This window comes from Annulohypoxylon maeteangense (assembly GCF_022496945.1).
Source record: "Annulohypoxylon maeteangense strain CBS 123835 unplaced genomic scaffold GGS22scaffold_7, whole genome shotgun sequence".
NCBI lineage: Eukaryota > Fungi > Ascomycota > Sordariomycetes > Xylariales > Hypoxylaceae > Annulohypoxylon > Annulohypoxylon maeteangense.
Genome location: NW_025953254.1, coordinates 1,554,595 through 1,571,129, shown reverse-complemented (window position 1 = coordinate 1,571,129; position 16,535 = coordinate 1,554,595).

The window sequence follows — 16,535 nt, the reverse complement described above, 5'->3', positions numbered from 1 at the left end:
TATTTATTATAATATTAAAAGTTATAATAATAAAAATAAATTAATTTAATTATTTTATTATATTATTTAAATTTTTAATTATATTAAAATAAATAAAAAATTTTATATTTAAACGTAAAGAAAAAATAATTTAATATATTATTAATTTAAACTTTAAATTATTATTAATTTAACGATTAATTAAATAACTTTTCGAAAATAAATAAATAAATAAAAAATATATTAAATATAAAAATAAAAAACTTTAATAATAACTTTTTAATAATAAAAAAAATAACTTTACGATTAACGAATAAAATATTAATTATTTAATGTTTTTTTTAAAAAATAAAACTTTATTTAATAAGGTTTTTTCGAACTCGGCTTTAATATTCTTTTTATTAATATAATTTTTATTTATTTTTATTTTTATTTTTTTATAATTATATTTTTATTTTTAACTTAATTTTTTAATAATTATAATTTTTTACTTTATTTTATATTTATTTAAATAATAAATAATTATTTATATGTTTTTAATTTTTTTATTATTTATTTTACGTAAATAATAATATAATTTTAATTTATTTCGATTTAAAATATTTATATATTTTTATATATTATTAAAAACTTTTTAAACATTATTAAATGTAATTTAAATATATTTTCGGTAGAAAATACGGTTTTTTTTTATTTTTATAACTTAAAATAATAATTAAAAAACTAAATCGTAATATATTTTTAACGTTAATAAAAATTTATTAAATAAAATCGATATTATCGTTTATAATATCGTTATTATTATTATTATTATAATGTAAAAAAAACGCGTTTAAACTAAAATATATAAAATTTAAAAAATAATTATTATAATTAATTAAATTTTTTTTAAGTTTAAAATATATAAAATAATATATATAACTTTATATTAAATTAAAAAACGTTATTTTTAATTAATTATATTTAATTAATTTAAGTTTATATAAAAAAAATTATAATTTAATATATTATTATATTTAAATAATTTTATTTATATATATTAAATTTATTTATAATTAAAAATATTAATATTTTATAAAAAATATAATTAAATAATATAATTTATATCGAGTTTTATTAAAGTTTAATAATATTATATAATAACGTATTATTAAAAAAAATATTTTAAATATATTATATAAAATTATAAATAAATAAACTTATAAAAATTAATATATTTATATAATTTTAATATTTAAAATATTAATTAATATAATATTAATATTATAAAAAATTTTTAAAAATAAAATGTTTATTTATATAATGTTTATTATTTTTTAAAATAATTAAAACGATATATTAAACTTATTTATTTATATAATATTTTATTATTTATTAATAAATTTTTCGTAATATTTAAGCTTTAATAATTTCGATTATTTATAAATATTATATTTAAAAGTTAATAATTTTTTATTAATTTAAAAATTTAAAACATTACGGTTTTTACGTAATTCGTTATTTCGGTTTTTTTTTACGTTTATTAATTAAACGATTTTATTTTTTCAACGCGTTATTAAACCGTTTTTTCCGTTTTTAAAATTAATAATATTAATAAAAAATTAATTAACTTTTCGTTTTTTAACATTTATTTTAAATTTTAACGAATGATTTTTATAAAAAAATATAAAAAAATTTTCGGTAAATACGTAATTATAATTATTATTATATTTTAAAATAATAATTATAATAATAAAGTTTATATTAATAATTAAATTTTAATTATTTAAAAAAGTTTTATTTTAAATAATTAAACTTTATTATAATTTTAATAAAATAATATTTTAAAAAAATTAAAATTAACGGATAATTTTATTAAAAATGTTTCGCATTTCGTAAAAAACGAATAATATTTTTACATTGATAATTTATATTATATTTATAAAAATAAATAAGTTTTTTTTATTAAACGTAATTAATTTTTTTCGTATAAATTTCTTTAAACTTTTTTCGTTTATATTATTTATTTTTAATTTTAAAAAAAAATTAAATTATTTTTACCGTAAATTAAAAATATAAAAACTTAAAAATTTATAATTTACGACGGGCGATTTATTAATAAAGTTAATTTATTAATATATCGCATAAATTATAAAACGTTTAATTAATATAAAATTCTTTTAAAAAACGTTAACGATAAATTAATAATAAAAATAATTTAATAAAACTTATAATTTTAAAACGTTTTAAAATAAAACCCTTTAAATTTTATTATTACATTATTTTAAAAATCGATAATAATAAATTAAATTAATTTAAAATTTCCTTTCGTAATATTTAATTTTTTATTAATAATAAAATAAAATTAAAATTTATATATAAATATACCGGTTAACGTCGTATAAGTTAATTTTTTTTATTATTTTTAAAAAATAAATTATTTAAATTTTTCACCCGTTTTATAAGTAAAAATATAATAAAAACCGAAATATAAAAAATGTAAAAATTACGAGGATTTACCGCGAATTACACGTATAAAAATACATTAATTTATTTTTTATATATAACCATAAAAGCTTTAAAAATATTACTTTTAATATAAAACTTTAATTTATTTTAAAAATTTTTATTTTTTTTAAATAAATTATTAATAATTATTTATTTATACCTGGTAATATTTATTAATAAAATAATAATATAATATTTTCTTATTAATTAAAACTTTTTAATAAATTTAACGTAATAATTATATTTAAAAATTTCTTATTAATTAATTTAAAATTAATTTATAATGTTAATATTAAATTAAACTTATAAAATTAAATATTATTTTAAAAAAAAAACTAAAATATCGTTTTTTTTTAAATAACATTTATAAAAATAATCTTAATTAAATAAGCTTAAATTTAACTTATATATTTTAAAATATTTAATTATTATAAATATTATTTTTATTTTATATTCGTAAATATAATATTCGTAAACGTATAAAGTAATTTTTAAAATTATTTTATTTTTTTTTATCGTACGTTAATTTATTTATTATAATATTTTTAATATATTTTTTTTTAATAACGTACCATTTATTTAATATTTACGTGTAAATATTATTTATATAAATTAAAACGTTATTATTTTATTTATTTAATTTATATTCGCTTTACCCGTTACCGGTAAAATTAATTTAAAACTATATATATTAAAAAAAATTAACCGGTTTATACTTCGTTATAAAAAATATATCGAAATTATAATACGTAATAAATTAAATAATATATAATAAATTCGATAAAAAAGAAACAAATTACGAAATTAATAAATTAATAAATTTATTACGTTTTTTTTCGCCTTTATATTTATTTTTAATAAAAAAATAATAAAAATAATAATAAAAAAAATAAATTAAATAATTTTATTTTAATAATTATAAGTAAAAAATGTCGTATAATAAATTAAAGTTATTTTTATAAACCCCTGGTAATATATATTAATAATTTTTTTTATATATATTTAAAAAACTTATAATAAATAATATTATTTTTATAATTAATTATATTATTTAAGTAATATTTAAATAAATAAATAAGTTATTTATAATATAAAATAAATTTATATAAACGATCGATATTATATATAAAAATACTTTATAAACATTAAAAAGCGAGGAAAATTCGATTTTTATTTTAAAATTATCGATTTAAATTTCATTATAAAAAAAATAAATCGTTTTATATTACATTCGTTCCGTTTTATAATTATATTAATATTATTATATAATTATTTACCGCGCGTTATTATATAATAAATAAAATCATTTATTACCGATTTAATTATATAATGGTTTATATTTAATATAAAAATATATATTTTTAATTAAATTCGGTTTAAATAAATTAATAAAAATAATTATATTATATTAACATATAAAATAAATATAAAAAATATATATAATAAAAAAAAAATTATAATTAATTATAATATAAAAAAAAATAAATTTAATTAAAAAATTTAACTTTTTATAAATAATAATTAAAATTAACCGAAAAATTTTATTAATAATTATAATTATAATTAATACATTTTTATATATTTTATAATAATTTAAAACTTAATTTAATTAAATCGTAACGAAGGAAAAAAAAAAGGTAAGTAAGTTAAAAAAATTCGCCGTATATATTAAAAAAAAAACCTACGAAAAAAAAAAAAATAAAAAGAAATTAAAGGAAAAAGTGTAATATCGAAAGCTCGAAGTTACGAAATAATAACTTAAAAATTTTAAAAGTTTTAATTAAGTAATATCGTATTCGTAATACGCGAAAACTTTATATTTATAAATTAATATTAATAATTAACTTAAATAATAAAAAAAAATTAACAATTATTATTTTTCGTTAAAATTAATATATTATAAATTCGAATTAATTTTCGAATTTTTAAAAATTAAATTTTTTAATTATAATTAAAAAAAAACAATTTATAAAAAAAAATCTTACATTTTTTTCGAAATAAATATAACTTTAATATTAATTTACATATTTTTTAATAATAACTTTAACGATAAAGCTTTCGTAAAAATAAATTAAATATCGATTTTATTAAAGTAAAAATTCGTTAACTTTTTAAAATAAAATTATTATATATTTTTATTATTAATTATTTAAACGAAAAACGATTAAAAATTAATATATCGAAATAATTTTTAAAACGTAAATTAAAAAAATAAAAAATAACTCGTTACGAAAAACTTAATTATAATTTAAAACTTATAAACATTATATAAAATTACTTTTATAAAAAAAACTATCGTAATAATTTAATTTTAATTTATTTATAATATTAATATAAAATAATAATTAACCGTGTTTTCTTTATTTAAATTTAAATGAAAAATAATATAAAAAAACGAATTAATAATTTATATTAATAATTACGTAACATAATAAAAATAAACCGATTTATTAATAATTACGAATAAACGTTAAATACTTTCGGGGAATTAAAAAAAAATAACGTTCGAAAACGTATTTATAAATATATTTATATTTTTATTATAAAAAATAAATTATATAACGTATATCGTTAATAATATTTTAAAACCGTATAATAACGTCGTAATAATAAATTAAATAATAAAAAACGAAAAAATAAAAAGTTTATAATTTCGAAATTAAATTATATATAATTTATAAACGATTATATAAAACTTCGTTTTACCGGATTTAAAATTTACGTTTATATTAATACGTATTTACGTAAAATTTTTTAATATAACGTTAATAAATTTAATTTTTTTTTAATAAACGTATTAAATTAATATTTACTTTTTATTAAAACGTTAAAATTTTAATTATAATTTATTTAAATAAATTATAAAATCGAAACACCGTTTATAATAATAACGCATTTTTAATTAATTATATATAATAAACTTATTATAATCGTAAAAAACGTAAATAATATAAATCACGAATAAATATAAAATTATATATTTTAAAATTCCCATAAATAAAATATTAATAAATAAAATAAAAAAATTAAATAATAATAAAAATATTTTTTTTAAAAAGTTATACGTTATTAAATTATAAATAAATTAAAACTTATATTTTATAAATTTATATTAACGTTATTAAATATATTTTAAATTTTTCGTTAACACGAATAAGTTTAATAAAAACTTAATATTAAATTAAATTACTTTATATATTATATATAAAAATATTTTATAATAAAAAATCGTCGAGTTTATTAAAAATTAAAATACTTATTAAATTCGGTATTATTTAAATATAAACCATATTATTACCGGTTAAGTAAATAAAATATAAAATAATTTCGAAAATATTAACATATTTAATTATAAATAAAATATTAAAAACGATTTAAAATTAAAAAAACTAATAAAATAATTAAACGCCCCGTTATATAAATATAATTTCGATAATTTTCTCGCGTTAAAAACGTAATATATTTACGATAAATAACTAATAAAATACCCGTTAAAATATATAAAAAATCGAAAACACTCGTATATTAAAAGTTATTTTAATTTAAAAACTTATTTTAAATAATATATAATTAATAATAAAAAACCGCGATTAACGTTTAATAAGTTTCCTCGTAATAAATTAAAATAATATAAAAATTAATTAAATATTTATAAAAAATATATAAAAACAATTTTAAAAAAAATATAACTTAAAAAACGCGAAATTAACGAATTTATTAATTAATTTAAAAAAAATGTTTTTATCGTATAATATTATTTTAATTAATTTAAATTAAGCTTTTTTCATTTATATTAATTTTTAATTAATTAAATTTTTCCTCGCGAAAATAAAAAACTTATAAAATAATTCGAAATAAATTAATACTTTTTTTTCTTTTATAATAACCGGAAAAAAAAAAAACTCACTTTTATTTTTTTAAACTACGTATTTAATATAATTAATAATTATAAAAATTACTTATTTTTTAAATAAATAATAATTTATAATTAATTTTAAAAAAATTATTATATTAAACCGAAAATAAAAAAAATGATATTTAATATTTAAGTAAATACTTAATTAAAAAAATATAATAAAATAAAAAATATAACGAAAATAAGTAATTTTTTATAATTATATAAAATAAAATATAATTATATAATTAAAAAATAACCATTTAATTCATTTTAATTATATGCGTAATTACTTATTTAAATACTTAATATTTATAATATATTTTATTTAATATAATATATATTATATTATTTTAACGTTAATTTTTTTATTATTATTTTATTATTTATTTTATATATTAAGTTTTTATTATAATTAAAATAATATTATTAAAACTTTTATTATTATTCGTGCTTTTTTTAATTAAAATAACCCGGATAAAATTAATGTTTAAAATTAAAATATATTATTTTAAATATTTATAATTAACGTGTTTAACATTTTTTAACGCGTTAAATTTAAATAATTTATATTATTTATTAATATATTAAACTTATTATATTATTATAAATAATATTTAAAAAAACGATAAAAAGTTTAAAAAAAACGATAAAATAATAAAACCTTATTTATTAAAATTATTTTTATTAAATAATTCGTTATTATAAATTAAATTATTACTTATTAAAAAATATTACTTTAATATTTTTAAATATATAAACGATTAAATTATACTTTTATTATTATAAAACGTTTTTATATATCGTATTAATTATATTAACTTAATAAACCCGCCGTTTCTTATTTCTTATAATTTCGATAATTAAAAATTTCCCGATAAATTATCGTTATTTTAAAAATAATTAAAAACTAATATCGATTTATTTATCGATTAAAATAACTTTTATTTTACATACGATTTAAATTTATAACTTTATTATATTATAATTAACTTAATATCGCTTAAAAAATGTTATATTATACTTTTAAATATAAAATAATAATTAAAAAATAATAATATACGCCGGTTTTTAAATATATAAAAAATTAAAACTATTCATAATATTTTTAATAATAAAATATTTATTCGAAAAAATATTCACTTTTTTTAAAATTAAAACCATTTTATTATATTATTTAAACTTAATTTAAACTTTAATACTTTTAAATATCGATTAATTACGCATATATTTTATTCGTTTAATAAATTTACCGATTTTAATATAAAAATTCTCGCATTATATTAAAATATATTATATTTATTCCTTCGTAAAATTTTTATTAAGTTTTTTTTCACTCGTTTTATTTAATTTATTTTCATTAATTTCGTTATTATATTTTTTAATAATAATAATAACGAAAACGTATATTTTATTAATTTTAAAACATTTAATAAATAAATTATTAAATAATTATTTATATATAAAATATTATTATTATTTTTTAAAGTAACCGATATATAAAAAGTTTTTACGTTCGTTTAAATAAGTTAAAAAAAAAGTTTTAATAAAATAACTTATAATAATATTATAAATTTATTATATTTATTTTAAATTAATTAAATAAACCTTGTTAATATTTAATAAATATAAACTTAATAACCGGTAAAACGATTATTTTTTAAACGATAAATAACTTTATAAATAATTATAATTATATTTTAATAATATTAACGATAAAACTAACGATATAAACGATAAAAATAAAAATAAAAGTAAAAATAAAAACGAAAATAAAAATAATAACGATAATACCGCGGGCCGATTTTTTTCATTACTTTTAAATAAAAACGTAAAAAATAACGTATATATACACCACGATAATACGTATAACGACCGGTTTTTTTTTTTAAATAAACTCGCCGAATAAGTTTTAACTTAATTATACATTTTAATACTTTTCATTTATATCGAATAACGCGCGTATTAAAAACGTATAAATAAATTTTAAGTTATATTAAGTTAATTTAATATTAATTTATTATAAAATATTCGATTCGAAATATTTAATAAATTAAAAATAATTTTTAAGTAAATATATATTATAATAAATTTTTAAAATATTAAATTAACATTATTTATTATAATTAATCGTTATTATTAAAAAAGCCGGGTTATAATATTAATATTATATTTTAAAATAATAAAATAAATTAATAAAAAAACGTAATAATATTATTATTTTTAAGTAAATATATATAATAAAATAATAAATAAATAACTTTATAAATAAAATTACGTTCGAATTATTAAACCACGTTATACGTTACGTAATTTACTTTAATTTTATATTTTAATTATTTTTATATGGTTTTAATTTTTCCCTTTATAATTTACGTATAATTTTTTTTTTATTTTTTTTTATATATATAAATAAAAATATTAATCCATTTTATCGTTAATTGCCGGTTACGAAGCGATATATTTAAAAAAAAAAATCGAAAAAAAGTTAAAGTAATTATAAAATACGTGATTTAAATTTAAACTTAAAAAAATAATTAATACGTTAAAAGATTTTTTATTTATTTATTTATTTTAAAATTTAATTACTTAAATAAATAAATATTTTTTTAATTAAAAATTAAACGAACTCGTTAAATTAAAAAATATATTTAATAAAAAATTTTAAAAATTAAAATTAAAATAACGTTAAAAAAATTTAACATTAAGTATTTTAAATAATTAAAACACTTTTTAAATTAATTTAATAAAAACGTAAAAAAAAATTAAAAAATAATGTTTATTATTTATAAATAATAATTATAATATTTACCATTTTATTAAATTATTATAATTAATTAATTATTTTAATTAATAATTTATTTATAATATATTTAATTAAAATAATTTCTTTTTAATATGTTTTAATTTTTTTAATTTCTTTAACATTAAAGTAAATATACCTTAATTAACCGTCGTTTAAATATTATATTTTTTTTATACTTTAATTCTTTTAATATTAAAGTAAATATATTTTAATTAACATTTTTAACGTTTTAAATATTATTTTTTTACATTTCGTAAATTAATATTTCTTTTATAAAATTTTCTATTATTTTTTTACGAAAAAAATTATATAAATTAAAATTAATTACACGAAATGCGTAAAACGCGTTTAATTTATTAAAAAATTCGAAAATATTAATCGCATTAATATTATTATTACTTTTTAATATATAACCCTTAAAACCGAAAAAATATAACATTATAAAACTTTAAATATTAATAAAAATATAAACATATATACCTTTATTAACTTTTAAAATAACCGTATAAATAAATTTAAAATTTTATTTAATATTTTCTTTTAAAATAATCGTTTAACCGAAATCGTAAAACATTAAATTATATATTAATTTATTATTTAAATTTTTTTTATAATAAAAAAAAACATTTTTTAAGTAAATATTTCGGTAAAAAATACCATTACGATAAAAAATAATTATCGGAAAAAACAAATTACGTAATAATAAAAAACGATATTAAATCTTTTTCGTTTATAATTTTTTAAAGAAAAATTTTACATTAATATTAACTTTATTTATAATTAAAAAATATAAATCTTAATAAAATTAAAAATAAACCGGTTAATTATATAAATATTATATATAATATACCCGTATAATATATTCGATTTAAATTCGTCGAAATATTAAAACTTTATTACTTATTAAATCGACCTTTTATTTTATATTAAAATTATTTTTAAAAACCTTAAATCGTTTAATAATTAATAACTTATTAATTATTTTCTTTATAATAAAATAAACATGATTTTTTAAAATATTTATAATTAAAAAACTATAAATAATAATTTCATTAATTTTATAATAATTTAAAAAAAAAAAAAAATTTAACTTAAATATAAAATAATAATTAAGTTAAATTTTACGAAAAAAATCATCGCATTTTATAACATATTACGATTTATTTTCGTATAATATTTTTATTTTAAATTTAAAATATATTTAAAAAAAATTTATAAATAAATATATCGTAATTAATTCTTTTTAAAAATATACCGTTTTATTTTACTTTAAAATAAAGTTATTACCGTTAAATAAACCGCATTTAACTTTTAAAAAATATAACGATAAATTTTTTAATATAAACGCGTTAAATTTTATTTTTAAATATATTTTTATTATTAAACTTTATTATAACGAAATTAACATTTATATAACTTAATATAAATATTTTTTTTTTAAATTTCCACGTTATATTATTATTAATTAACGAATAATTATTAAAAAAAACTTTATAATAATAACGTATAAAATTTAAATTATATTTAAATACTTTTTTTAAACGATGTATAAATAATTACGTAATAAAATCGAGTAAATTTAAAATAATTACTTTTTTAATTATACTTTAATAAACTAAAATATTCTTTATAATTATAATTTTAAATATTATAATTAACTTAAAAAAGTTTTAAAATTTTATAATAAATAAATAAATATTTAATTAAAAAAAGTAATTATAATTAAACTTTAAAAATAAACGTTTTTTATAATATAAATAAAAATATTATTATTTTAATATTTATATTACATTTTAATAATATAATTAAATAACTTTATTTTATACGTACATTATAATATAATATATATAAAAACTTAAACTATTTTAAATTATAAATAAATTATAATTTAAAAATTATTTAAAATAAATTAAATTATTTTTAATTATTATAAACGTTTATTTTAATAATTATTATAACGTTAATTATTACGTAAATAAAACGATTTTATATTATAATAACGATACGATTAAAAAATAATATATTTTTTAAAATATAACGATTTTTTATTATGTAATAATATTAAAATAATATTACTTACGTTATATAATTTTCGTATATTCGCGCGTTATATTAAAAAAAAACTTAACGTAAATTTAAACGCGTTATTAATTATATTAAAATTTTACTTTATATTTAATTAATTTTAACCTTTTTTAATTTTATTAATTTAACGTTTTAATTTTTATAATAAAAATTAATTAAAAACATTTAATTTAAATAACTTTTTATTTTATTTATAAATTTTTAAATTAAAATTTAATTTTAAAATTTAAAATTAAAAAAAAACTTTTATTTTAATCGATTCGAATTAATTTTAACCCGTTTTAAGTTTAATTATATATTATCGTTTTAATTTTAAACTAATTTTAATATATTTTATATTATTAAAAAACGCTTTTTAAAAAAAATTAAATAATATTAATTATTTAACTTTTAAACTTATTTTAATTACGAAATAATTAATTAAAAATTAAATATTACGAAAAAATATAAATTTTAAAATAAAATTTAAAAGCTTAAATTTAAATATTTAATTTTTTATTTAATTTATATAAAAAAATATATACACTTTTTACCGGCGTTTTTCCGGCTTATTACAATGTAATAATTAATATAAAACATATAACGTAAATAACATTACTTTTAAATAAAACGCGATATAATAAAAAAATATTTTAATTTATATTATTTTAATTATTATTTAAATTTTCGTAGTTTTTTATTTTATACTTTATTTTTCGGCATTTTTTTAATTTAATATTACGTAATTAATATTATTTTTATTTAAAACCGTATAAATTATAATATTTTATTATTATATAACGTTTTTTTTTAACGATTTAACTTTTTAAATAAACTTAAATTATAATAATTACCCATTAAAATTTAATAAATAAATTATTATTAAATTTTTATTTTAATTTAAAAAAAATATAATATAAAATAATTATTAAATATTTATCGAATTAAATATTAAATAAAAAACGTAATTAATTTAAACTTTTATACTTTTAAATATTTCGAATTTTATTCGGTTAATTTTAAATTATTAAAATACGTAAATTTTATATATACATTATATAATATTATATATTATATTTCCTTATTTTTTTTATCGATTTATTATCGATATTTTTATATTATTTACTTAATATTTAATATATTATACGATAAATATTTATTAACGAACTTAAAAATTTAAAAAAATATAATTTATTAAATAAAAAAGAAAAATGAAAAAAATTCTTTAAGAAAAAAAAATCGAAAAAAACCCGTAAAATTATAATGTTAATTATTAATTATTTTCCTTATTATTATTAACATTCGTTACTTTTTATAAAACTTTTAAAAGAATATTAAAATCTTAAAAATTAAATTTATTTTTCGATTTTTATTTTTTTAAAACTTTATTTAATATCGGTACTTAATTTTTTAACCTTTTAATTAATATAAAATTACTTTTTAAATTAATAACATAATTATATAAATATATACGAACCCGTAATTTTTTAAAATCGTTATTATTACCGTTATTACGAAAAATATAATTATCGTTAAAAAATTTAATTAAAAAAATATATAAAAATAATACTTTATTTTATTATTATTATTAAGTTTTTATTTAATAAAATTAATATTATTTAATAATTATTATCGTTTAAACTTATTAAATATACGCATTCGTAAATAATTTTTACTCGTTTTTTAAAGTTATAATATTTAAAAATTAATTTTTTTATTTTCGCGAATTACCCGTTTTATAAAAAATTAACTTAAAAAGGAAAAACATTAATCGATAAAATAAAAATAAAAAAATTTAAATCTCCCGGAATTTAATAATTATAAAATAAAATTCAATTTAACTTATATATTTAATATAATTTTTAATAAAAATAAGTATTAAATTAAAAAAAAATATTAAAATTAACGTGAATTTACGGTTAATAAATTTTTCTTTAATAATATTTTATTAATTAAATGTTAATATATTATATATTTAAATATTATAAAATTAATAATATCGTAAAACTTTATTAAACGTTAAAAATATTAATGAAAATAAGTTAAAAACGAATATACTTTTTTATAAAATTAATATTTAAAATTTAAAACTACTTAAATTTATATAATATAAATTTAATAATACACGTATTTTTATTAAAATTATATTTTATATTTAAAAAGTTTTATTTATAAAAATATACGATAATCGTTTATTATTTTCTTTTTTTATTTTTATTAACTTTTTTTATTATTTAAAACGATTTAATAATTTACATTAATAATTTTATTAATATTTATTATTATTAAAAAATTTTCTTATTTTTTATATACTTTTTTATATATAACTTTCTTTTATTATAAAATTATAATAATAATTATTATAAAAAAACCTCCCCTTTTTAAAATTAACGGCGATATATCGTTTAATTTTTTATAAAAATAATTATATATAAATTAAAAATTAAACGTTATTAACTTATTATATAATAAAAAATGAGAAAAATAATATATAAGAAAAATTCGATAATATTATATATAAATACTTAAATAAACGTTAATTTCGAAATATTAAAAATACTTATAAAAAATATAAATATTTATTTTAAATTCGTTAAAAAATAAATTATTAATTAAAAAACTTTTTAAAATATTTAAAAGTTTAAAATATTTCGTTATTATATATATTATAATTATAACCATTTAAATACGTGTTTACTTAAATAAACGGGTATTTTTAATAAATATAATAAATTATAATTATAATTTTTAAATTAATTAATATTATTATACGTTATTTTTAATAATAATTTACTACGATAAAATAATAATAATATTAAATGTATTTATTTATTTAAATATTTAAATTATAAATACTTATTAAAAATATAAAATAATAACGTTATATTATTATTATATTATTATTATGTTATAATTATACCGTAATATTATTAATAACATTATTTTATTTATTTATCTGATCGTTTTTATTAATATACTTAATATTATCGCATTTTTATCGAAAAAAATAAATAAATAAAAAAAGAAAAAAAAAGTTTTTTATCGTGAATAAATCTAAATTAAATAATTAATAAGTTTTATTTTATTTATAAAAAATATTAACGATAACATTATATAACTTTATAAAATATTATAAGGATTTAATAAAAACCGTATTTATTATTTATTTAAATATTTTAACGAAATAACGTTATTATTTTAAAAATAATTTTTAAATAATATAATATTTTTTATAAATTTATAATAAAAATAACCGGTAATTACTTATATTAAATACTTAATTAAATCTCGTATTAAAAAAAAACGTAATTTTTATATTAAATATATACTTATTTAAATAAATATTAATAACTTTTATTAAAAAAGTTTAAATTAAATTATTAATTAAATATATTAAATACAAAATATATAATTCGTTAATAATAAATATTTACTTAAATATTCGAATAAATTAATAATTTCGTTTTTCGGCGTTAAAAAAGCCTCGTAATTAAAAATTATTTTCGAACGTTATTAAAAAAAAAAACAATTAATAAAAAAAAGTTTTTATATTATATTTAAATGAAATATATAAAACTTTAAACGGGTAAAAATAATAATTTTAAAACGAATTAATTAACATATATTAATATTATTAATATAATACCGTTATTTAAAAATATTTAAACTAAATTAAAAGTTAAAAAAATAATATATTTTATAACGGTAATTTATTAATTAAATAAACGATACCGTAACGGTAAAAAAAATATTTTTATAATTATTTTTATAAAATAATTATTTTTTTTATAAAAATATTTCCATTAATTTTAAATATTTTTTTATATAAATTTAATGATAAAATATATCGAAAAAATCGATTATATTTAAGAATCATTTTAAAGTTATAAAATATATGCGAATAATTTTACTTTTTTTAAAATATTTTTAAAATTATTTTTTTTTTAATTATTTTATTAATAATAATTATTTTTTCGAATATTATTAAAATTATTCTTTAAATTATAATTAAATTAATAAATAATAAAGAATTATTCCTTAAATTATAATTAAATTTATTAATAATAATTATTTTTTTAATATTATTAAGAATTATTTTTTAAATTATAATTAAATTTATTAATAATATTTATTCTTTTAAATATTATTTTTTAAATTGTAATCGAATTAATTATAAATAATTATTTTATTTTTTTATATTTTTTAGTATTTTTTAAGGTTTTAAATAACTTTATTTTTTTTAAAAAATTTTATACTTAAAAATTATTTTTTAAACTTTAATTTATGTAATTTATTTAATTTCTTTATTTTATAAAATACGTATACGATTTATTCGATTAATTTAATTAATTTAATTAATTCGATTAATTCGATTAGTTTAATTAATTTAATTATTTATTTATTTTAATAAATACGTATTTAATATATTTAATTTATTCGATTTATTCGATTAATTTAATTAATTTAATTAATTTAATTTATTCGATTAATTTAATTTACGTAAAGCCTCGTATTTAACTTTTTTACTTTTATTTTAACGATATTTTTATTATTTTTAATATTTAATAAAATATTTACCGCTTTTATTACTTTCTTTTTTATTTCGTACTTTTTATTTATTTATTTACTTATTTTTTTTTGTTAATTTTTTTATTTTTTCATTTTTTCATTTTTTCATTTTTTTATTTTTTTATTTTTTAATTATTTAACCTTATAAAATATTTAATTAAGTTATCGCGTTATATTAACTTAAGTAAATACGTATTATATTAATTTTTTAACTTTTAAATTTATTAATTTAAATAATAAATATATTAAAATATTAATCGCGCGATCGATAAATTTATTTAAATAAGTACGTATTAATTTTATAATCATTTAATTTATTAATTTAAATACTTATTTAATAAATAAGTAAATTAATAAGTAATTTTTAAATTATTTAATTAAAATGAGTACGTATTAATTTTACGATCGTTTAATTTATTAATTTACTTACTTAATAATTAATTAAATAAATAATTTTTAAATTATTTAATTAAAATATATATATTTTTATTTATAAATATATTTTTTAATTAATTAATATCATATATTAATATATTAATTTTTTAATTTTTTAATTTATTAAAATACGTTTTAATTTATAAATTTATTAATTAAATAATCGATTAATAAAATAATATATTAATATTTAATTAAATTAAATCGAAAAATCGAACTTATTATAATTATAATAATAATATAAAAGATTTTATAATATAATTTTTAAATTAAATTATAAAGTTTAAATAATAAAATTAT